The sequence below is a fragment of the Schistocerca serialis genome, chromosome 2 (assembly GCF_023864345.2).
Source record: "Schistocerca serialis cubense isolate TAMUIC-IGC-003099 chromosome 2, iqSchSeri2.2, whole genome shotgun sequence".
NCBI classification, from domain to species: domain Eukaryota; kingdom Metazoa; phylum Arthropoda; class Insecta; order Orthoptera; family Acrididae; genus Schistocerca; species Schistocerca serialis.
This window is the reverse complement of record NC_064639.1, coordinates 1054523480-1054548090: the sequence shown is the minus strand read 5'-3', so window position 1 is coordinate 1054548090 and position 24611 is coordinate 1054523480. Positions and strand designations below refer to the sequence as shown.

Below are 24611 nucleotides of genomic sequence, written 5' to 3'. Positions count from 1 at the left end.
TCCGCGTAGTCGAACATATAACACACGGCTACAACATGAACAAAGCCACAGGGGCCGTGTTCCTAGACATCGAAAAGGCTTTCGATCGTCTCTGGCACAACGGACTCATACGCAAACTAAGCGAAGCTGGTTTCCCGGACGGACTCGTGCGTCTCATACACTCATATCTCACGAACAGATGTTTCAACACTAACGTGCAGGATAAACAATCAACACAACACGGTATCCAAGCTGGAGTACCCCAAGGAAGCATCCTAGGGCCCATCTTGTTTAACCTGTACATTAATGACTTCCCAGCGACACGAAACACGACGTTAGCCGTCTACGCGGATGACACAGCCATCCTCGCGCAAGACTGGAAACCGTCGAACATCAACTCACGAATACAGACAGCACTCAGAACAGCTGAGCCTTGGCTGGAGCGATGGCGTATTAAAGTAAACGTCGACAAGTGCGAAGCAGTTCTGTTCACACGCAGACTGAAACTACTGCGCAAAACACCAACACTGTAGACCGATAACACTACATACACGCCCAATACGTTTCCGAGAGAAAGTCAGATACCTTGGTGTCTGGCTGGACCGGAAACTTACATGGGGGGACCACATCGAATACGTTGCCAACCGAGCGCACGCGAGGCTCAAACAGCTCTACCCAATGCTCAACAGGGCAAGCACACTGAATAGGAGGGTGTCGAGGTCCTTATACATGACACTGATTAGACCTCTGATGACGTACGCAGCTCCCGTCTGCGGATATGCACCTCCTACACGACTGCGCCGCCTGCAAATCATACAGAACAAGGTGCTACGAATCACTAGCAACGCTCCACGCTACACACGCACCGTGGATCTTCACCATGAATACCGCCTTGATACCCTCAAGGAAGTATTCAAGAAACACGCCACACGACTATACAGGAACTCGAGACACTCGAACAATCCTTTCATCCTCACTCTGGGAAACTACGATCACAACCACAGGTGGAAACACAAGCGGCCAAAGACACTGCTAGCTAGGGCATAACCACCTATGGTAAACTAACATACGCAAACAGCGACAAACGCCGGTAAGCCCCTGCATATCAGCAACACTGACTGGCAACTACCAGCTGCTATTAGAGCCAACCAACAGGCCACAGCAGGGACACCGACGAGCTCGCCCACAGACGCACGAACAATCTGCCAACACTCCCTCACACTGTGCCTCCGGTATATGACCTATCGGACACAAGACCGATAACAAACCTAACTGTTGCAGGTTGCAGGACTCTGAACGAGGACTCTGTACCAGCACCCAGCGCCAGCCGCCGAGCAGCACAAACGCACAACGTCAAGGTATCGACATGCATGATACCCACTACTAACAAAGCCTATCCTTACACAACCTATCGCAGGCAGCAAGACAACCGCTACTGCTCTTGCCGCCCGACCTAACTTTCGCAGAGGTTTTTTTCCCTTGGCTCTTGCTTTGGCACTTTTTTTCCTCTGCCCTTCAAACCGCTACCCTTCGTCAGATTTCGACCAATCTATCTCCAGATGAGCGCGTATTAATGGTTAATCCTAACCAGACGTACGCAGACATCGCAGTACCCACATCCTGCGACACCTCACTTTAGTGAATACTAACCCTTATGCAGAGATGGCAGTAGACCTTTTGTGTTGGCCATCATGCCGGTGTGGGCGTGGAGGGGCTCCACCTCTATTTAAAAAAAAAAAAAAAAAAAAAAATGATGGCGGTAGTACCTCGTACACAAGGTATAAAAGGGTAGAGCATTGGCGCACCTGCCATTTGTGCTGTCGTTAGGTTAGTTAGGTTTAAGTAGTTCTAAGTTTAGGGGACTGATGACCTCAGAAGTTATGTCTCATAGTGCTCAGAGGCATTTGAACCATTTGTCATTTGTACTCAGGTGGTTCGTCTGAAAGGGTTTCTGACGTGTTTATGGCCACACGATGAAAATTAATAGACTTTGGACGCAGAACAGTAGTTGTAGCTAGACGCACTTGACATTCTATTTCGCATGTCGTTAGGGCTTAGTATCCCGAAATCCACTGCGTCGATAGTGTGCAGAGAATACCAAATTTCAGGTATTACATCTCACCACGGACAATGCAGTGGTCGGCGGCCTTCACTCAAAGACTGAGAGCAGCGGCGTTTGCATAGAGTTGTCAGTGTTTAAAGACAAGTAACACTGCTTGAAATAGCCACAAAAATCAGTGTGTGACGTACGACATATCCACTAGGATAGTGCGTCAAAATTTGGGGTTAATAGGCTATGGCAGCATACGAGCAACGCGAGTTCCTTTGCTAACAACACGACATCGCCTCCAGCGCCTCTCTTACGCTAATGACTTCATCGGTTGGAACGTAGACGACTGGAAAACCGTGGTCTGGTCAGATGAGTCCCGATTTCAGTTGATAAGAGCTGGTGGTATTGTTCGAGTGTGGCGCAATCCCCACGAAGCTATGAACCCCGGTTCTCAAAAAAATGGTTCAAATTGCTCTAAGCAGTATGGGACTTAACATCTGAGGTCATCAGTCCCCTAGACTTAGAACTACTTCAACCTGACTAACCTAAGGACATGACACACATCCATGCCCGAGGCGGGATTCGAACCTGCGCCCGAAGCAGCAGCGCGGTTTCGGACAGAAGCGCCTAGAACCGCTTGGCCACAGCGGCCGGCTCCCCGGTTGTCAACAAGGCACTGTGCAAGCTGGTCTAGGCTGTGTTTATCTGGAATGGACCTGGTCCTCAGGTTCAACTGAACTGGTCATTGATTGGGAATGGTTATGTTCGGCTACGTGGAGACCATTTCATGGACTTCATACCCTCAAACAAGGATGAAATTTTTATGGATTACAGTGCGCCATGTCGCTGGGCCACAATTGTTCGAGAGTGATTCTGTGCAATTAGAGCGAATGATTTGGCCAATCAGATCGCCAGACACGTATTCCATCTAACATTTACGGGACATAATGGAGAGGTCACTTCGTGCACAAAATCCGATACTGGCAACACTTTCGCAATTGTGGACAGCTGTAGAGGCAGCATGGGTCAATATTTTCCAGAGGACTTCCAACGACTTGTTGAGTCCATGCTACGTCGAGCTGCTGCACTACGATGGGGAAAAGGAGGTTCGACACGATGTTAGGACGTATCTCACGACTTGTCGCCTCAATATATATATTACTACTAAGAACTTTGGTAAAATCAACGGCCATCCCTGGGACGATTTTTCAGCTTAAAACTCGCTGTTATTGAATGTATGAAGGAGAAAGGAGTGCAGGAATGAAATTAGAACATTCGGAATGGATAGCCGACCTTGCACTTTAAGTAAGTGGACTTGACTGTACACTGCCCGCAGTAAGACTCTGGAAGATGAGAACAAATTTCTGAATTAATGGGGATGCATTTTGAAAGAAAATCGCATTGTAGAAGAGACACATTGTGACATACACAGTCGAGTTCTCTAAACTCACTGGTCTTAAAGAAAATGAGAAGTTTGAATATTCACTGTGGCCTTGAAAAATTTACAAGGCTAGTTTCCACAAAGTTTTGAAGACGTTGCCGATTTTACGTCTGTTTTCGAGCTGTTTTCAAGACAGTTTGCCGTCCAAACTGAAGGCCCCTCTGTGCACTTGCAGATAAAACGGACTGATCTCCAAGGTAACTCCCGTTGTAAAAACAAATCCCTTTACTTTAAAACTCTTCAGGACCCTACATTCTACACCTGCATCTACATGATTACGCTGCAATTCAGAACTGAGTGCCTGGCACAGGGTTCATCGAACAACCTTTAGGCTACTTCTCTACTGTTCCGCTCTCGATCAGCGTGCAGGAAAAATGAACCTTAAATCATTCCGTGCGAGCTCTGCTTTCTCTTATTTTGTTATGATAATCACTCCTCCCGATTTAGGTGGGTACCAAAAAAATGTTTTCACACTCTAAGGAGAAATTTGGTGCAGCGAAAAACCCCTTTGTTTTTAAATTCTGCTATGGTGATCACATCCGTTGCACTCACTCCTTTATTTCGCCACAATACAAAACGAGCTTCCTTCTTTTGAACTTTTTCGGTATCCTCCATCAATCCATTTGATGCGGTTTCCACACCGCACAGCAACACTCTATAATAGAGAGGACATGCGTAGTGTAAGCAGTCTCATCAGTAGATCTGCTACATTTTCTAAGTGTTGTGCCACTAAAACGCAGTCTTTGGACTTTTCCCACAACATCATCTATGTGATTGTTCCAATTTAAGTTAATCATAATCCTAATTCCTATGTATTTAGTTAAGTTTACAGTCTTTAGATTTATGTGATTTATCGTGTAACTGAAATTTAGCGGAGTTCTTTCAGTGCTCATGTGGATGACTTCATACTTTTAACTGTGAGGAGTCACAGTAAAGACATTTCTTCTAAATCATCTTACAAATCGTTTTGATCATCTGATGACTTTCCATAATGGTAAATGACAGTATCATCTGCAAACAATCTAAAAGGGCTGCTCCGATTGTCCCCTAAATCGTTTGTGTACATCAGGAACAACAGAGGGCCTATAAAACTTACTTGGAGAATGCCAGATGTTACTTCCATTTTACTCGACGATTTTCCATCAGTTATTACGAACTTTGACCTTTCTGACAGGAAAACACGAATCTCGTCACACAATTGAGATGATACTCCATAGCCAAGCAATTTAATTAGAAGTCGCTTGTGAGGAACGGTGTCAGAAGCTTTCTGTAAATCTAAAAATATGGAGTCAGTTTGACGTCCCATGTCGATAGCACTCATTACTTTCTGAGAATAAAGAGGTAGTTGCGTTTCACAAGAACGACACTTTCTGAATCCGTGTCGGCTATTCGTCAATAAATCGTTTTCTTCGAGGTGATTCATAATGTTCGAGCACGGTATATGTTCAAAAATCGTCCTGCAAATCGAGGATTATTGCATGGGTGTGAATGCACGTCAAGATCGATGCATTGTTTGAGCTGTGGTGGTCAACGGAACATCGTCCAGGGACGTGTAGCACCTGCTGACTCACCGAGAACCATTGAGAACCGTCTGCTTGCAGCAGGAATAAGATCACGTGTGTCTCTGGCGAAGCAGCCTCCGACAACATTACACCGCCAAGCGCGGCTATTCTAGTGTTGGGAAAGAGTCTATTGGAGTGTGGAATGACGCTCTGTCGTCTTCAGTGATGAGAGTATGTTCTGTCAGTATGTGAGTGACGGACGTCCACATGTACAACCTAGATCTAGTGAGTTGCCTATTCCGTAGCGCCTGCGTCCACGATACGCAGGCTTCATGGTGGGGGGAGCCTTCAGTTACAACTCGCGCTCTCATTTGGTGTCTCTGCAGGGTGAACAAACCCCTTGCCTGCCTTTTCTTCGAGAAGGAGGTGATGTGCTCCTTCAGTAGAATACCTAACGTCCATGTACGCTTGCTGGGACGCAACGTGCTCTTCTTGCTGTTCAGCAGCCTACGCCAGCAAGACCACCACATCTCTCTGAACGCGTACAGGACACAGTACGAGCGAACTTACTTGTGCTCCGTAGCCTGCAAGAACCAATGTCGAATTGTAACAAGGATGCAAGATGCTTGGGACGATCTACCGCAGGATGCCGTTAGGAAACTGCATGATCGTTTTTTGCGTGAATACATGCATGGATTGCCGCCAGAGGGTGTTCACCGTGTATTAATTCGACTGTTTAGATTCCCATTACAGTGGCGTGTATTTCAATTTGTCTAAATTTGTTATCATACACTCCTAAGGTGATCAACTACCCGTCACATCACTTGTTAAAAAACGATTTTGAGGATGTCGCATTTTTTTTCTGGCAGTGTATTTAACAATGTGCTACGTGCTTTGATACTGCTGTCTCACGATTATTAGAGATTTGATGAATTGGCTGAACTGCTAGTATTGTGGTATTCTTGTTACTAATAGCAAGCAGTACAATAGTTCGTTTATTCCTAAGGGATCTTCATTTGAATAAAAATCGCTGAGTAGGCATTGAAATAACTGCCTGTTTCTACAGCAAATAGTAGGACGAATATGACAGGTAGTAGAGTTAATTACGAATTCCATTCGTGACCTTCATTGCAGTACTGAAGGCGTGAATTTCATAAGCTCCTTGAAGAGACACAGGAATGGTTCTTTTTGTTAATAAAAGTAACAGCACATGTTTCTCTTGTAGACGATACCTACGTTATGTTATTTATACCACAAAAAAGATGAAAATCCACTGTCACGCCGTAAATCGTAATTTTTCTGTCAGTAGAGCAACAGATTACTCATTGCACCGAACACGTACATGACTCACAGAAAACGGAAAGCTGTGCGTTGGACTCACAGTGTCACAGTGGCGTCTGCACTTTAGTTGTCAGCAGCTCTTGGTGTCTTGGAGAGCATTACAACGTATTGCCACAGAGACACCAACTGGAGACTGAGGACTCAGAATCAGATCAAAGACAACTGTTTTAGCAGTGCTGAATCTATCTGAAATTGTAACTGGACGGCTCTGGCGACGAGTTTTGGATACGTGAATTGGTCGTACTTCAGTCCAGGTCGACCGACAGCAACAGCTCTACAGCGGTAGCTACATCTAGCTTTCAGTGCGAGATGACATCTAATGAATAGTTTTAGACACTCATTTACAGAGCTTACAGCTCTCTAAATATTTGCAGTTTACTGATAACCTGTGTATCGGCATGTTGTTGGTACAGATTATGACGTTAAAAGGGTGTGTGTCGTCTAATGCCAGCACTGAGACGGGATGGATACAGCGACATCGCTGTTGGAGTGCGAATGAATTGCAGTTCTGCACTTCACGCATAAATGTCGGTTTAGATTACAAGTCCCTTCTCGTCGTGATCCGTGTAAAGAAATAGCTAGTACGAGGTGCATTCAAGTTCTAAGGCCTCCGATTTTTTTTCTAATTAACTACTCACCCGAAATCGATGAAACTGGCGTTACTTCTCGGCGTAATCGCCCTGCAGACGTACACATTTTTCACAATGCTGACGCCATGATTCCATGGCAACGGCGAAGGCTTCTTTAGGAGTCTGTTTTGACCACTGGAAAATCGCTAAGGCAATAGCAGCACGGCTGGTGAATGTGCGGCCACGGAGAGTGTCTTTCATTGTTGGAAAAAGCCAAAAGTCACTAGGAGCCAGGTCAGGTGAGTAGGGAGCATGAGGAATCACTTCAAAGTTGTTATCACGAAGAAACTGTCGCGTAACGTTAGCTCGATGTGCGGGTGCGTTGTCTTGGTGAAACAGCACACACGCAGCCCTTCCCGGACGTTTTTGTTGCAGTGCAGCAAGGAATTTGTTCTTCAAAACATTTTCGTAGGATGCACCTGTTACCGTAATGCCCTTTGGAACGCAATGGGCAAGGATTACGCCCTCGCTGTCCCAGAACATGGACAGCATCATTTTTTCAGCACTGCCGGTTACCCGAAATTTTTTTGGTGGCGGTGAATCTGTGTGCTTCCATTGAGCTGACTGGCGCTTTGTTTCTGGATTGAAAAATGGCATCCACGTCTCATCCATTGTCACAACCGACGAAAAGAAAGTCCCATTCATGCTGTCGTTGTGCGTCAACATTGCTTGGCAACATGCCACACAGGCAGCCATGTGGTCGTCCGTCAGCATTCGTTGCACCCACCTGGATGACACTTTTCGCATTTTCAGGTCGTCATGCAGGATTGTGTGCACAGAACCCACAGAAATGCCAACTCTGGAGGCGATCTGTTCAACAGTCATTCGGCGATCCCCCAAAACAATTCTCTCCACTTTCTCGATCATGTCGTCAGACTGGCTTGTGCGAGCCCGAGGTTGTTTTGGTTTGTTGTCACACGATGTTCTGCCTTCATTAAACTGTCGCACCCACGAACGCACTTTCGACACATCCATAACTGCATCATCACATGTCTCCTTCAACTGTCGATGAATTTCAATTGGTTTCACACCACGCAATTTCAGAAAACGAATGATTACACGCTAGTCAAGTAAGGAAAACGTCGCCATTTTAAGTATTTAAAACCTCATTCTCGCCGCTGGCGGTAAAATTCCATCTGCCATACGGTGCTGCCATCTCTGGGACGTATTGACAATGAACGCGGCCTCATTTTAAAACAATGGGCATGTTTCTATCTCTTTCCAGTCCGGAGAAAAAAAATCGGAGGCCTTAGAACTTGAATGCACCTCGTACAATCAAAAAAATGGTTCAAATGGCTCTGAGCACTATGGGACTCAACTGCTGAGGTCATTAGTCCCCTAGAACTTAGAACTAGTTAAACCTAACTAACCTAAGGACATCACAAACATCCATGCCCGAGGCAGGATTCGAACCTGCGACCGTAGCGGTCTTGCGGTTCCAGACTGCAGCGCCTTTAACCGCACGGCCACTTCGGCCGGCTACCTCGTACAATCGTCGCGCTCAGAGACTTCTAGTGCAGAGAGGCCTCATGTTCGACCGCGCATACAGAGCTTCACAGTATCCTTGAAAGTTGGAGAAATGTCGTTAACATTCACAGGTACAGTCACTAGACAGTAACATATTTGTAAGAGGTGCAGTTGTTCCTCTTGATGGATAATATTGCAGTCCCCACAGAGCTGTTATGTAGGATGGACTTTCCTCTGATATACATGACAGAAATATGTACTGACGAGCGAGATCGCTGTAGAACATGTCTGTGGTACATTGGAGAGATAAGCGACTGCTCCTTAGCTGGCACAAGGCATTCTTCCACACCTCTACACAGTTGTTTCTCAGGAATGGAACCTATTGTCAATAAACTAAACTCCGTCCGAAAAGGCCTTGGAAGGCCCAACGGTACCGACCAGACGCCATGTCATCCTCAGCCCACAGGCATCACATGGAGGGGTGTGTGGTCAGCACACCGCTCCCCCGGCCGTACGTCAGTTTCCGAACCCGGAGCCGCCACTTCCGAATCAAGTAGCTCCTCAGTTTGCCTCACAAGGGCTGAGTGAACTCCACTTGCTACCACCAGCGCTCGGCAGACCCGATGGTTACCCATCCAAGTGCTATCCCAGCCAGACAGTGCTTAACTTCGGTGATCTGACGGGAACCGGTGTTACCACTGCAGCAAGGCCGTTGGCCCTATTGCCAATAGCGTTCTGAAATTAAATTATAGAGAACGTATCATGGCATTACCAATACGGCATCCCGTAATAATTGTGTTGTTGCAGAAGAACATAGTTTCTGAGCGGACAAATTAAATAAAATTATGCTTTCTCTTTAAGAACATTACTGAGTAAACGAGTAAGGGTATAACTACGCGCAAAATATGGTGCTGAAATGGTTATAAATTCACCTGTCTGACCGGCTAAATAATACTGAATACTGATCCTTCACGAATACAGGTATGAAGAAGTGACTGATGGATTGCTGTCACTGTCAATGACGAACACTCGCAATACTACAATACTACATTCCCACTCGCTAGTGTTTCTTCAGAATAAACCAGAACAAAGTAAACGCCTATATCGAAACAGCACATCGTTATTTTATATTTGCAAATACACATTACGTATGTCAAGAGATACAAACAAAATAACAAAATTACAATAATATCTGTAAATCTATTTAGGTAGGCGAGATACGTCCCAATTTAGATGGAGCGAAAGGGTATTACCGTTGCTGGTATGAATTTTGTTACGCAAAATGAGGAATGCTTAAACAGTTAAGATTTTACTGAATCTTTTGAACATTCTGTATGTAAATAGTGATAACCAGAAAGGAACTGTAATACGAAATGTCCATGCCAAGTAGAGATGCTGCACCACGCAGCCCAAAAACAGGTCCGACACGATATTAAGAGGTATCCCATGACTTACACCTTCCACTATAACAATCACAGTTCTCGAATTCCACAACGCCCTAAAACAATGCTGTTATGCTGAAGAGCCTAAATTTAGAAACATTTGGCATAATGTTTTCTCAATCTGAGTGATGCAAAATATTCGGCTGCGAGAAACAATCTATGTTTCACTATAGAACTGAATTTTGTTTTGTTTTTATTATTTTGAATAACTTTACGATTTCACCGTCTTCTACTGTTTGTTGTTGTTGTTGTCTTCAGTCCTGAGACTGGTTTGATGCAGCTCTCCATGCTACTCTATCCTGTGGAAGCTTCTTCAACTCCCAGTACTTACTGCAACCTACATCCTTCTGAATCTGCTTAGTGTATTCATCTCTTGGTCTCCCTCTACGATTTTTACACTCCACCCTACCCTCCAATGCTAAATTTGTGATCCCTTTATGCCTCAGAACATGTCCTACCAACCGGTCCCTTCTTCTTGTCAAGTTGTGCCACAAACTCCTGTTCTCCCCAATTCTATTCAATACCTCCTCATTAGTTATGTGATCTACCAATCTAATCTTCAGCATTCTTCTATAGCACCACATTTCGAAAGCTTCTATTCTCTTCTTGTCCAAACTAGTTATCGTCCATGTTTCACTTCCATACATTGCTACACTCCATACAAATACTTTCAGAAACAACGTCCTGACACTTAAATCTATACCCTATGTTAACAAATTTCTCGTCTTCAGAAACGCTTTCCTTGCCATTGCCAGTCTACATTTTATATCCTCTCTACTTCGACCATCATCAGTTATTATGCTCCCCAAATAGCAAAACTCGTTTACTGCTTTAAATGTCTCATTTCCTAATCTAATTCCCTCAGCATCACCCGACTTAATTCGACTACATTCCATTATCCTCGTTTTGCTTCTAAAGGTTCTTTTGTTGATGTTCATCTTATATCCTCCTTTCAAGACACTGATCATTCTATTCAACTGCTCTTCCAAGTCCTTTGCTGTCTCTGACAGAATTACAATGTCATCGGCGAACCTCAATGATTTTATTTCTTCTCCATGGACTTTAATACCTAATCCGAATTTTTATTTTGTTTCCTTTACTGCTTGCTCAATATACAGATTGAATAACATCGGGGAGAGGCTACAACCCTGTCTCACTCCCTTCCCAACTGCTGCTTCCCTTTCATGCCCCTCGACTGTTATAACTGCCATCTGGTTTCTGTACAAATTGTAAATTGCCTTTCGAACCCTGTATTTTAGCCCTGCCACCTTTAGAATTTGAAAGAGAGTATTCCAGTCAACATTGTCAAAAGCTTTCTCTAAGTCTACAAATGCTAGAAATGTAGGTTTGCCTTTCCTTAATCTGTTTTCTAAGATAAGTCGTAGGGTTAGTATTGCCTCACATGTTCCAACATTTCTGCGGAATCCAAACTGAACTTAGCCGAGATCGGCGTCTACCAGTTTTTCCATTCGTCTGTAAAGAATTCGCGTTAGTATTTTGCAGCTGTGACTTATTAAACTGATAGCTCGGTAATTTTCACATCTGTCAACACCTGCTTTCTTTGGGATTGGAATTATTATATTCTTCTTGAAGTCTGAGGGTATTTCGCCTCTCTCATACATCTTGCTCACCAGATGGTAGAGTTTTCTCAGGACTGGCTCTCCCAAGGCCGTCAGTAGTTCCAATGGAGTGTTGTATACTCCCGGGGCCTTGTTTCGACTCAGGTCTTTCAGTACTCTGTCAAACTCTTCACGCACTATCGTATCTCCCATTTCATCTTCATCTACATCCTCTTCTATTTCCATAATATTGTCCTCAAGTACGTCGCCCTTGTATAGACCCTCTATATGCTCCTTCCACCTTTCTGCTTTCCCTTCTTTGCTTGGAACTGGGTTTCCATCTGAGCTCTTGATATTCATACAAGTGGTTCTCTTTTCTCCAAAGGTCTCTTTCATTTTCCTGTAGGCAGTATCTATCTTACCCCCAGTGAGATAAGCCTCTACATCCTTACATTTGTCCTCTAGTCATTCCTGCTTAGCCATTTTGCACTTCCTGTCGATCTCATTTTTGAGACGTTTGTATTCCTTTTTGCCTGCTTCATTTACTGCGTTTATATATATTTTCTCCTTTCATCAATTAAATTCAATATTTCTTCTGTTACCCAAGGATTTCTACTAGCTCTTGTCTTTTTACCTACTTGATCGTCTGCTGCCTTCACTACTTCATCCCTCAGAGCTACCCATTCTTCTTCTACTGTATTTATTTCCCTCATTCCTGTCAATTGTCCCCTTATGCTGTCCCTGAAACTCTGTACAACCTCTATTTCTTTCAGTTTATCCAGGTCCCATCTCCTTGAATTCCCACCTTTTTGCAGTTTCTTCAGTTTGAATCTACAGTTCATAACCAATAGATTGTGGTCAGAGTCCACATCTGCCCCTGGAAATGTCTTACAATTTAAAATCTGGTTCCTAAATCTCTGTCTTACCATTATATAATCTATCTGATACCCTCTAGTATCTCCAGGATTTTTCCATGTATACAACCTTCTTTTATGATTCTTGAACCAAGTGTTAGCTATGATTAAGTTATGCTCTGTGCAAAATTCCACCAGACGGCTTCCTCTTTCATTTTTCTCCCCCGATCCATATTCACCCACTATGTTTCCTTCTCTCCCTTCTCCCACTCTCGAATTCCAATCACCCATGACTATTAAATTTTCGCCTCCCTTCACTATCTGAATAATTTCTTTTATCTCATCAAACATTTCATCAATTTCTTCATCATCTGCAGAGCTAGTTGGCATATAAACTTGTGCTACTGTAGTAGGCATGGACTTCGTCTCTATCTTGGCCACAATAATGCGTTCACTATGCTGTTGGTAGTAGCTTACCCGCACTCCTATTTTTTTATTCATTATTAAACCTACTCCTGCATTACCCCTAATTGATTTTGTATTTATAACCCTGTATTCACCTGACCAAAAGTCTTGATCCTCCTGCCACCGAACTTCACTAATTCCCACTATATCTAACTTTAACCTATCCATTTCCCTTTTTAAATTTTCTAACCTACCTGCCCGATTAAGGGATCTGACATTCCACGCTCCGATCCGTAGAACGCCAGTTTTCTTTCTCCTGATAACGACGTCCTTCTACTGTTAGCTATGTCTAAGTAACGTCCATAGCTAATGTTAAATTTCAATGAAAGCATCCATTGACTTGTGGAGAAGTAATGGCCACCTTAATGGCCACCTCCAAAGATGTGTCACCGCGATTTCTTTCTTTATCACCTGAGTCTGCAGTGACTGCGTTGGCCAGAGAAGACTTAAATCTGTGACACCGCAGCCTCGGCAAATGTTCTGATGTAACAGAAAACTTGTAAAAATGCCGCTGGGCGGCTACCTTGTTAATACAAAACTTAATTGCAAAATGCTAATAACTCCAGCTGCCGCCTCACACCACCATCTTATTGTCAAATCCTCTTTTCAAACTTTTAAAAAAGATATATACATGGAACTGACTTAAGTGATTCACAGACACATTGTTTTCTAATACAACAATGGACCGAATAAAATGCTGGACTGGCACGGCTTTTAATGTATTTAAAACTCTCGCTATCCGTCTACACCTATGCTTTGGTCTTCACTATAAGTGTTACAGTTGATCCATTCACAAGGAGACCAGTGTTAAGATTCGCTGGTGACATTGCTCTCCTCAGTGAAAGTGAAGAAAGAATTACAGGATCTGTTGAATGGAATGAACAGTCTAATGAGAACAGAATATGGATTGAGAGTAGATCGAAGAAAGACAAAAGTAATGACACTTAGCAGAAATGATGACAGTAATAAACATATCATAACCGGTGACCACGAAATAGACGAAATTAAGGAATTCTGCTACCCAGGCAGCAAAATAACCGACGACGGACGTAGCAAGGAGAACAAAAAGCACACTACCCCTGGAAAAAAGCATTCTTGGCCAAGAGAAGTCTACTAGTATCAAACACAGGCCTTAATCTGAGGAAGAAATTTCTGAGAGTGTACGTTTGGAGAACAGCATTTTAAGACAATGAGATATGGACCATGGGAAAACTGGAACAGAAGAGCCGGCCGGGGTGGCCAAGCTGTTCTAGGCGCTACAGTCAGGAACCGCACGACCGCTACGGTCGCAGGTTCGAATCCTGCCTCGGGCATGGATGTGTGTGATGTCCTTAGGTTAGTTAGATTTAAGTAGTTCTAAGTTTTAGGGGACTGATGACCTCAGAGGTTGAGTCCCATAGTGCTCAGAGCCATTTGAACAATTTTTTTTGGAACAGAAGAGAACAGAGGCATTGGAGATGTGGGGCTACAGAAGAATGTTGAAAAAGTAGGTAGACTGATAAGGTAAGGAGTGAGGAGGTTCTCTGCAGAATCGGTGAGGAAAGGAATATGGGAAACACTGATAATAAGAAGAGACAGGATGATAGGACATCTGTTAAGACATCACTGAATAATTTATATGGTAGTAAAGAGAGCGCTAGAGGATAAAAACTGTAGAGGAACACAGACTGGGATACATTCACCATCCAGCAAGTAATTGAGGACGTAGGTTACAAGAGCTACTCTGAGATGAAGAGGTTGGTGCCAGAGAGGAATTCGTGGAGGGCCGCATAAAACCAGTCAGAAGACTGATGACTCAAACCAGTTGACAGTCCATTTTCTCTAAACACAGAACGTCGGCAGACAGTAACTTTCTATAACTGAGTCCACATCTCCATTGTAGTTCACAGTTTCTCCCTTTTTCTTCCCCAGAATAGCTGTTTTCTACACAGTCTCTGTTAAAACACCCTATACTCGCATTTAGTGCCCAAAACCGCCCACGCTTTTCTGCTTTCCGCCATCTTGTAATCTTTGACTTTCTGTTGTCATTTGCGTGGAACTTGTTGGTAAATCTTTGGTTCTTGGAACTTTTGTCGTGCGTCTCCTCTCTCCAGGCCCTCTTATCCACAGTGCATTTTCAGATCTCGATGTGTCTATTTAAAACTGGGTGATTCATTGCGATAATGATGCCGTGAAGAGCGCCCTTCTTCATGCCCCCTCGGCTCTGGACTCTGAAAACTGAGTCCGCTGTTTTATTACTTCGACTTAATTCTCCATATTATATCTTCCAATTATTACCACAAGTAAATGGCTTCTCTCCACAAAACATCACTCTTTTCAACATTACTAATCTGTCTCGTCTTCTCTGTCTGCCTTTACAACACAGCTGCCTATCTTCAACTACCAATCTTCAATTGTCCCTTCCATCTTGCATGGGGGCTTAATTAAATATAAAATGCAAATATTTTTAATTTTAGTAGCCGACTGTCCGGTTACGCAGTCTCGTAAACGGTTGGTCCTGACTAGTATTTGTACGCAATCTGACTGCATAGAACAACAACAAAGAATGAAACGAAATTTCCGTTAACACAATTAATTAATTAAGTCCCCAGCAACTATGAAAGCTACGAAACAACAAGGCACAAGTGTCGCTGTTCTGTGTGTGGAAGTGTGATTCAACGTACACATCTGGCACGGTTCTTCCTCAATACGACAAGATATTTTAAATACCATTTATACTGAAGTAATAAAAAAAATAAACAGAAATACTATAATTGCACATAGAAACCAGAAATACAGTCTAATACAAGAACACGAGCCAGATGCTTTGTTGACTGAACCTGTGACCAAGAGGCATTATTGTGTAAGACATTGAAATAATGAAAAAAAAAAAGGAATTTTTTACCTTCATATATATTGACGAAAAGCACACTCTGATCATTACAGCATCCCCAATCCAACAATATCTGGTGTCTAGCCCATCAAAACAATATGACAACATCTGAACATGCACTCTCCATGGGAACTTCTCTACAACGACTCTTCACTACCACATCTCAACAAGCACTGCCTACTGCTACTTCTCAACAAGCACTCTCCACTACGACTTCCCAGCAAGCACTCTCCACTACCACATCTCAACCAACACTGCCTACTGCTACTTCTCAAAAAGCACTGCCAGTGGAGGCGGCGGAATAATACCCTTTGGCGCAATTTCTGGCGCTGTGGCTCAGTGTAGCCACCTTTCAATCTTAATAAAAATTACAAAGACAAATTTTCACCAATGTTACACGCAAATCAAATAAAACTTGAGAGGTACACTTACATTGCAGTTTCTTTAAATTTGCGTCAATGTATACATAAATAGACACAAACATTAATGAGTTACAGGCTACATCAAATGAATGTTGCGTTCAACGTCTACTACTAAAAGTACACTCCTGGAAATTGAAATAAGAACACCGTGAATTCATTGTCCCAGGAAGGGGAAACTTTGTTGACACATTCCTGGGGTCAGATACATCACATGATCACACTGACAGAACCACAGGCACATAGACACAGGCAACAGAGCATGCACAATGTCGGCACTAGTACAATCTATATCCACCTTTCGCAGCAATGCAGGCTGCTATTCTCCCATGGAGACGATCGTAGAGATGCTGGATGTAGTCCTGTGGAACGGCTTGCCATGCCATTTCCACCTGGCGCCTCAGTTGGACCAGCGTTCGTGCTGGACGTGCAGACCGCGTGAGACGACGCTTCATCCAGTCCCAAACATGCTCAATGGGGGACAGATCCGGAGATCTTGCTGGCCAGGGTAGTTGACTTACACCTTCTAGAGCACGTTGGGTGGCACGGGATACATGCGGACGTGCATTGTCCTGTTGGAACAGCAAGTTCCCTTGCCGGTCTACGAATGGTAGAACGATGGGTTATATGACGGTTTGGATGTACCGTGCACTATTCAGTGTCCCCTAGACGATCACCAGTGGTGTACGGCCAGTGTAGGAGATCGCTCCCCACACCATGATGCCGGGTGTTGGCCCTGTGTGCCTCGGTCGTATGCAGTCCTGATTGTGGCGCTCACCTGCACGGCGCCAAACACGCATACGACCATCATTGGCACCAAGGCAGAAGCGACTCTCATCGCTGAAGACGACACGGCTCCATTCGTCCCTCCATTGACGCCTGTCGCGACACCACTGGAGGCGGGCTGCACGATGTTGGGGCGTGAGCGGAAGACGGCCTAACGGTGTGCGGGACCGTAGCCCAGCTTCATGGAGACGGTTGCGAATGGTCCTCGCCGATACCCCAGGAGCAACAGTGTCCCTAATTTGCTGGGAAGTGGCGGTGCGGTCCCCTACGGCACTGCGTAGGATCCTACGGTCTTGGCGTGCATCCGTGCGTCGCTGCGGTCCGGTCCCAGGTCGACGGGCACGTGCACCTTCCGCCGATCACTGGCGACAACATCGATGTACTGTGGAGACCTCACGCACTACGTGTTGAGCAATTCGGCGGTACGTCCACCCGGCCTCCCGCATGCCCACTATACGCCCTCGCTCAAAGTCCGTCAACTGCACATACGGTTCACGTCCACGCTGTCGCGGCATGCTACCAGTGTTAAAGACTCCGATGGAGCTCCGTATGCCACGGCAAACTGGCTGACACTGACGGCGGCGGTGCACAAATGCTGCGCAGCTAGCGCCATTCGACGGCCAACACCGCGGTTCCTGGTGTGTCCGCTGTGCCGTGCGTGTGATCATTGCTTGTACAGCCCTCTCGCAGTGTCTGAAGCAAGTATGGTGGGTCTGACACACCGGTGTCAATGTGTTCTTTTTTCCATTTCCAGGAGTGTATATAGTGTTATGTAGTAGTGGAGAAAATCACAGTCAAAGAGTGCTTATACAGGGCGTTTCAAAATGAATATACGGGTTTTAAGGCTTTGTAGAACCTATTACATTCACCTTACAACTATAAATAATACACCAAATTAGAGAAAAACACAAACAGTTCGTCTTACAATTATTCAGTGTGAACACCTATCACACATCGAGTCGATGGCGATTTGTTCCGAAACCTTGATCAATGTGGCAGTAGTAACTGTTGGAATAATACTGTTTCTGAAGTCGGATAGATCAGCAGGTATCGAGGCACATGCACATGATCGCGTCAGATCGTGTGTGGACGTGGAGGTCAGGCATAAAATACTGTGTCAACCGGCCCCTTGCGCCCAATCCACCGGCCGGATACGACGTCGTTTAACCAGTCGCGTGCTGAGTTATGGCAGTGAGATGGCACACCATCTTGCTCCCAAATAAACATGTGTTTTCAGCTTCTTCCCATTGTGGCACGGGCCGTAGCTGTAGCACAACTAGATAAGAAACATCAGTTACCGTCGATTCGCCGAAAAAGGAAGGCCCATAAATTTTCCGCGGGGATATTTCTTGGGGCTAAGCTCAAAGACTCGCACTCGTTCAACACGTTTTTCAGTCACTCTTTGTCATTCCGTACTCTTCCCATTGAGCACAGGTATACAAACAAAACTGTTTGAGCTGCTCTTTCATTTGGTGCATTATCTACAATTGTAAGTTGAACGTAATAAGTGCTGCAATGCCTTAAAACCGGTATGTTCATTTTGAAACACCCTGCATTTGAAATACAGGGTGTGGTCGAAAAACGGACTGATCTGTATATAGAGAAACAGGCCGTGGATTATATCGTAAAACATTTTCAATCGCAACAACGAAATCCTCGCCTGTAGTCTTTTCACGCACTGTTTGGTTTTGAAAATACCATTGTTCCGTTGGCAGAAAACCTGCGATGTAAATTGTTCACGGCACGTTGAAGCATCTGTATAGAAATGTTTCCGATTTCTGCACGAATGATGTCTTTCAGTTTTCCAATTATGGATGGATGTCTGGCATACATCCTGTGTTTCAAGAAACCCCAAACGAATTAATCACAAACCGGTAAGTTGGGGGATCTGAAAGGCCAGAAAATGTCCCCATTCCTTGAAGTGATGTGTTTACCTAACACACAGCGCACTGCTGCCGGATAAATTCGATCACAGTGAGACGTGGCACCATCTTACTGATACCAATACTCATTTACAGGAAGTTGTTCAAGTTCAGGTACGAGGAATGTCTCAACCATACCGCTGAGATGCGACTGTGGTCGCTCGTCCATGTTCGTTCGCAAAAAAGAAAGGTCTGATTATGTCCACTGAAGAGAGAGCGCATTACATTGTGACTTTGTGGCTATGTAAGGGGCGCTTGATGTAGTTCGTGAGGATTAGTCTCGTACGAGTAACAGCAGTTTTGTTTTATGACATAACCACACAGACGAAAATACGCTCGTCACTCATCCATAGCAAATTTACGAAACTGTCATTGTCCCTAATTTTAGTCAACAGTTGGACAGAGAGAATCATTCGCTTTTCGTGATCACCGTGTGACGGTAGGTCACATAAATATTGACATTTTTATCGGTTGTAAACAACGAACAATATTGTGAAGTGTTAAGGGTGAACTAAACATTTTTTGTAAACACTTAGCGTACTTGATTAACATAATTAGTATAAAAGATACAGTTAATGATCTTGAAACAACTGATATGCAGCGATAGTTTAAAAGTAGCATCTTTATTTAAAACATGTCTATGAAAATAAAAAGGGATCGTGAAGAGACGCGACTGTACGGCCGAGGATGAAGGACGTACTTTATGGTACTCACACTGTTTTGTTTCGCGATACGGAAGGCAGCCATTGAGCAGCTACACACATTTTATGTAAATTATTCGGTATTCTGCTAAAATAAACTAATTATTGTTATCACAAAATGAATTTCTTTGTAATAGTTGTCACCTGAAATGGTCTCAGCGGTTAACTATTTTTAATAAGTATTTTTTTCAGTAATTTGCGCTGCGGGAAGCTATAACGATATGTTTACGTAATGTGTATACATAAACATACAGTTATAAATGTCCCAGTTTTAGTCGCTAATTATAACAATATGTTTACTTTTGTGCTGTAACATATAGCTATAATCATCGGTGGAAATATATTTGCGAACACCGACCGTGTGCGCTGTTTCTTGTTGGATCGTTTGATCAGTCGGAAGTTGCATTGCAGAGGAGAGTAAATGCCTATTCAAAATATAGCTATTTTGGATAGCTCAACATGAATTTCCTAAGGGACCGTAGTTTATCATGCATTTACCAGTAGAATATGGCGCGGAGAAAATATTTCGCCGCATACAACTTCCGTCCGATTTCGACGAAAGAATTCGTGACTGTGAACTCTCTATTTGACAGAAACATAAAGAAAACTAAATAACTTCATGAAGGAGTGAGACATAGATTCTACACTAAAGTTACAAGAGACAAGAGAAGAATGAGTTCATCGAGAATATCTCGTACATAAGAAAAAATGTGTAAAAGTGTTCTTCTTCTCCCCGTTTTTCGCGCCGCGGTTTTCAAAGTCAATAACTCACTGCATCTCTGACGGCGCTTCGACAATAAACAAGTTACGTCACAGGTCGTTCACCTTTTACATTCTCGCAACATTATTTGCTAACTGTAGCTGTTGCCGAGCGACTGCTCGATTAGTGAATGATTTAAAATGATAAGGCAATCACATAATGTTACAAAGCTCATCTTCCGTTGCAGCCTCTGGTCGGCCATTACGCGCCGAACTACTAATTTATTTTTCAAAGTGTTAACAGTAACTGTAAATGCGAGAGTTTTCGTTGTAAGAACCTTTCTAAATTGCAACAGATACTTTACGTTAAAGTTCATTTTTTAAATTATACAGATTCCATGAGTTCAGTAAGTTTTATCTTGGCCGCTCAACGGCAACAATCGAAATTCTCTCAGCCTTGCTTTGCAATCAATAAATAAATTAACAAAATTACATTCAGTTCAGTTAACGGCAACTACATTTTAGTCACCACGTTCAAAATCTAAAGTTGGTACATGAATAACAGCGGCCCTTCAAGAACCCGTTTCATATTTACTTATGCACGTAAGTAAAAGTGATAAGTAGAGATAATATCCCTGAGAGAAAGAATCATGCTCTAATAGAAGAAAAATTCGCATGATAAATTATAAATAAAAAATAAAATATATACAATTGTTATATATAACATAACAACCGTAATTTAACTGTTGCGCAAGCTATATCCTGTACAGTTGCAACTTTAAATCATTCCGTAAAGTTCTGTGTACACTACGACTACATATTACCACTACTGCCACTATTAGTTTCACAGAACGGTTTGGACTATAATAACGTTCTCTATTTCGTCCTATGAGCGACAACTTTTGGGTCTTATCGGCGATTTCAGCTTAAGATCACTTCCTGAAGCTTCAGAAATGTTCACCGATTACCTGAGTGCATGTGCCAAAGGTACTGGATCAGTCCTCCTAGGTTTGAAATGACGACGGAACTGCTGTCTAATAGCAGCTTATACAGTCACCGTTTTTGTAAAACACCTTCATAGACATCCAGGCCAGCTCCAGCGCAGCATCTCAGCAAAAGACGTACGTACTGGAAAGATATTTCAAACATGCAGTGCTGCCAATAATACCACTCCACTTTCAGAGACTAAACAAGATAGCCCCTTCTTATGCCACGCCCTGTAATTCTCTAATGTTTCCGATGTCCTGTTCTGGAAGAATGCATTCTTTTCTTGACTACGTTCAGCGTGTAGACTAGTGTAGTTCTGCTGAAACTGAACCAGTTTTCACAGCTCATTTTTGACTAACGATTTATCTATAATTTTCATAACTTTTTTTTGTAGCAGCATTAATACAGCACTCTTTAAGGCTTCCTGGTGACATAATAATCCGTCAGAAGCATCAAAAGACTTGGAATACCAGTGGAACAGAACATGTAATGCCCTGAAAACAGATGTAAGATCAATCAAAAAAAGCAGTCCGAACCCGGTAGCTGCGTGGTCAGCGCGACAACATGTCCATCCTAAGGGCCCGGGGTCGATTCCGGGATGGGTCGGGGATTTTCTCCGCTCAGGGACTGGGTGTTGTGTTGTCCTAATCATCATCGTTTCATCCCTCATCGACGCGCAAGTCGCCGAAGTGGCGTAAAATCGAAAGAACGGTCTTTCCGACAGGAGGCTCTAGTCACACGACATTTACATTTTTAAAAAAGCAAAATAAGAATAATGACGTCTATTTGAATTAAGTTACATGACTTTGTGGCAAATAAATCTGGAACTCGGATGCTAAACGTCGTTAATGACTTTAGCTGCTTAGACATATAAACAGTAATAAAAGATTGTTTGCTTAAGAGATATTTGTTGACAACGAAAGTAACTTTTATTAAGTGTCTTCTAAAGATCTTTAGAGTGTAGCATTATATGGAAATGGAACGTAGACGATGAACAATGTAGGCAAAAAGAGAATAGAAGCTTTTGAAATAAGGTGTTCCCCCAAAAAATAAATAAATAAGTAAATAAAATAAAATAAAAGGATGGGAAGGCTAGCTAACTAATACAGAACTATTGATCGAGTATAGGAGACAAGTTTATTTAAAAGACGATCAATGTTGACGGAACTCATCCCGAGACATCTGGTAACGCTTAACGCGTTAATTGCAGAAAGTGTGGGGGCAGGAGTTAAGCTTGTAGTGAAAGAGCAAAGCTTGAATGGAGGATTAACACGAATGTAGGTCGCAGTACTTGTAAAGAGATTAAGAGACTTGCACATTACAGACTATTTTAGGGATCAAAACTCATACATAGAGGTTACTTGAAACATTGATGCATAATTAGGTTCACTCATTTGTTTTGCAGCTGTTGATGTGGATAGTTGCGTCTGTCGACGCCTTTAGATATTTCTCTTACAACACAAATACATAACAGTAATTTTCTGATATTCATTACTGTAACTGTAATGTCACTTAGCATGTGTGTAGGATGCCATTCTCTTCCGTCGGCAGCCGCCTCATGTAATTAATTTAGCTTGAGGGTGTTACTTGTTGAAATGCCGCAGTTGATCATCAAAACAGCTACACACGGAATTACTAAGCAAATAACCACATTTATTGGCATCATTCTGAAAGTCAGTCAACATTAGTAGAACTTTGTTTTATTACAGTCTACATTCCATAAATTAACACATTTAAGAGCCGCAGTGTAAACATGAGTCTATACTCGAGCGTAAGCGACAATAGAGTAATGAAAAAATATCTCCCGTTCTCTGACAACATCAACAATGAAATAAAGACAGTTTTAACTTATTTTGTTAACTTAACGATCAATATTTACAATACTTGGTATACTTTTAAAATAACAGAACAGTGAAGCTTAATATTTACATATTTTTATGCATAGATGGCGCTGTGCTAATCTTAACAATAAGTTTACATTCTGTTCGTGATATTATTCAATGGACCTATTAATATCTCTGCAAAGGTACACAGTAATTGTAAGGCTCAACCAAAAGTGGGAAATAACGTAGAAGGTTGGGATATCCTTCGGAGTAGGTTCTACCATCTAAATGGAAACGCTTTCTTTCTTCGCATACAATGGAACTTTTCCTTCAGGAAGTATGAGAGCTGTCACTCATAGATTCAGACTGACAAGAACTTTTAGAAATTAGAAGTGTTTTCTTCCTATATCAGTGAGAAGTAACTCATTTTCATTTCTTTACTTGCAGATATGTCCACTTCGTAGTGTAATATAATGATACGAAGAATGTAATATGACGTTTCTTCTCTCCAAAATAAAGGTAAATAAACCACAACCAATTCCTGGAAGGAACAAGGCTAGTCATTTGCGTAAATGCAAAGACGTGGCCTTCACGTTCTTGAATAAGCCTTCTTTACGAGTTTGTGCTGTCTTTCTTAATTAACACTCCAGTCAGAAACAGCGGGCAACCAGAAAGAAAACATCCGCTCATTACGTTCCCTCCGTTAATTGACTATTGTATGGTATTATGTGGTTGAAGGACGGAAGCTGTTTTTCCAGGAATAATAGAGCCATCTTTACAGTTGATTCGTCCTTCAGGGCGCTTTAAATTGCTGTACCACAGCAAAAATGAGCCGCATGGATACTGTTAAAATCAGCAATTAATACTAACGAATCACATCCAAATGAAAACCTCCAAATTATTCGGTAGAGTTTGGATGACTAGTACTTTAAGGCATTTTCCCATACGCTTCAAGAGTTATAAAGGGATTTTCAGTCCCCTGTCATTATATTACAGATGATTTCACATCTAAGAGCAGACTTTTTTGATATTGTAAATATGTAGTTACAACGCAAATGACGTTAATTAAAGTTAGTCACTATACCAAGTCCATTTCATTTTCGCATGAATAATACGATGTATGCAATACACGAACTCACAGTCATTGTTTTTCAAATAGTAGACAAAACTGTCCTCACACAGGAACCCTCTTGGGATCCGCTACCAGTTTTATGAGCAGAGGGAGATCTCTAATGATTGTTGTATGTAGGATGTGTAAGTAGGCTGCTCAGGTTTTTGTGTTGGTAATGCCACGTAGCGCTCTGTATGAAAATCACCAACTGTGCTGTGTGCAGTCTGTGGCTGGTTGGACGCATTGTTGGAATATTCGCTATTGTAGTGATGGGCAGTTGGATGTGAACAGCGCGCAGCGTTGCGCAGTTGGAGGTGAGCCGCCAGCAGTGGTGGATGTGGAGACAGAGATGCCAGAGTTTTGAGAGCAGACGGTCTGGACATGTGTTCGTCAGAAAGGAAATTTGTAAGACTGGATATCATGAACTGATATATATATGATGACTTTTGAACATTATTAAGGTAAATACATTGTTTGTTCTCTATCAAAATCGTTCATTTGTTAACTATGCCTACCAGTAGTAAGTGCCTTCCGTAGTTAGAATCATTTATTTAGCTGGCAG

The 24611-nt window shown here is 42.9% G+C and overlaps 1 pseudogene; it reads right to left on the bottom strand.

The window, feature by feature from the left end:
* Positions 1–9008: 9008 nt before the first annotated feature.
* On the bottom strand, positions 9009–9126 carry LOC126459162 (5S ribosomal RNA; annotated as a pseudogene).
* Positions 9127–24611: the final 15485 nt, after the last annotated feature.